This window comes from Parus major, unplaced genomic scaffold, assembly GCF_001522545.3.
Source record: "Parus major isolate Abel unplaced genomic scaffold, Parus_major1.1 Scaffold488, whole genome shotgun sequence".
NCBI lineage: Eukaryota > Metazoa > Chordata > Aves > Passeriformes > Paridae > Parus > Parus major.
Genome location: NW_015379380.1, coordinates 8263 through 10154, shown reverse-complemented (window position 1 = coordinate 10154; position 1892 = coordinate 8263). Strand labels below are relative to the sequence as shown.

Sequence of the window (1892 nt, the reverse complement as noted above, 5' to 3'; positions counted from 1 at the left end):
GAACATTCCCATTCCCTCTGGAACATTCCCATTCCCTCTGGAATATCCCAGTCCTTGGGAAGAACCTTTCCCTAAAACCCAACCGAAACCTGGCCGTGCTCCGGCTTTTCCCTCCTCCCTTTTTCCATTCCCACGCACCGATCCAAAGGGAAGCCATCCAAGGATTTCAAAATCCTGGAAAAGCTGGAGCAGCTCCAGTCTCGCGGAGGCGTCGGGAACAACCCCGGGCCAGGTTTTGGTGTTTCACCATCCGGAGGTCGGGATGAAACCTCGGGATGGAATTCCCGGAGATTCCGGGCTGCCCCTGGATCCCTGGAATGTCCCAGGAAGGATTGGAGCAGCCTGGGATAACGGGAAGCATTCCTGGCATGGGGTTGGGATTTTAAGATTCCCATCAAGGCCCAAAAATTCCAGGATTTTTAATTGTTCCCATTGGGATTTGGAGCAGAGGAGGGCAGGAAAAATATTCCAACATTCCCTGAGGGATTCCAAAGCCTCCAGCTCCAAAATGAGCTCGGAATTCCTGAAATTCCCAAAATTCCCGATTTTCCGGGCTGTTGGCTTTCCCTCATCCCAATTCCCAGTTTTAATTCCAAGCTCCAGTTCCATTTGGGAAGGAATTCCTGGCAATTCCACGGGGTTGGAACTTTGAGGATCCCAAAAATTCCGTAATTCCAGGATTTCCAATCGCTCCAATCAGAGGCAAAGCAGGGGAGAGGAGAAAAAAAATTCCAACATTCCCTGAGGATTCCAAAAATTCCAACATTCCCTGAGGGATCTCTGAGGGATTCCCAAGCTTCAAATTCCCAAAATTCCCGATTTTCCAGGCTGCTGGCATTCCCAGTTTTTATTCCAAGCTCCAATTCCATTTGGGAAGGAATTCCTGGCTGGGAGGGGCAGGGATGGAATTCCCTGGAATTCCCTGAATCCCTGGAAGTGGCCACGGGTGGGATGGTGGGAATGGCCCTGGGATGGGATGGGATGGGATGGGATGGGATGGGATGGGATGGGATGGGATGGGATGATCCCGAAATCCCAAACTGGGGAAACTGGGACTGGAACTGGGATTGGTGGGGAGGAGCCGGAATTCCCAGAGATTTGGGGCTGTCCCTGAATCCCGGGAATGTCCAGGTCGGACGCTCGGATCAGCCTGGGATTGTGGGAGGTGTCCCCAAAGCATTCCAGGATTTTGGAATTCCGTTGGAAATCAGGGATCCGATTTTCTGGGATGAGGCCGGAATTAAATCCGGGTGGGGCTGGAGCCGGAACCCGGCGAGGAGGGAAATCGCTCCGGACCCAGCAGGAATTCCGGGATTTCGGGAATTCCATTTTTATCCTGGAATCCCTTTTCCAACCCCCAAAATCCACGGAATCGCCGATCCCTCAGGACGGGAATTCCAGACTGGAACTGGATTAATTCCAATTGCGCTTGGATTAATCCCTGTAATTAATTCGGGATCAGCTGCCAGGTCCTAAAGGCACTTCCAGAAAATAATTTTGGGATTAGAGAATTCCAAAGGATTCTTCCCACTCATCCCAGAGCCGGAAAACATTCCGGGATTAAATCGAGGCCTGGAGGTGCCTTTTGGCTCTCTGGACTTCGAGGAATTTTTTTAGTTGGAATTTTCCCCCTAAAATCTGGGAATTGATGAAGGAAATGGGAAGGAAATTCCAGGGAATGAAGCTTGGGAATGATCCAATTCCAAACTCGGCTCAAAGCTGTGGCTGAACCGGCCTGAATATTAATTAGCGGCCTGAATGTTAATTAGACTAATTAATATTGGCTGGGAATTGGGAGCTCCTGTTCCAGGAAGGAATGTTGGGATATTCCAGGGAAAAGGGGATTCCAGGGATTTAAAATTCCAGGGATTTAAAATTCCAGGGAAAAGGGG

General features: G+C 50.2%; 1 protein-coding gene across 1 annotated transcript in view; it reads left to right on the top strand.

Moving 5' to 3' along the window:
* Positions 1 to 1892, top strand: part of LOC107199194 (ALS2 C-terminal-like protein) — a gene marked incomplete at its 3' end in the record, with an annotated part of 25794 nt that overhangs the window by 15942 nt on the left and 7960 nt on the right.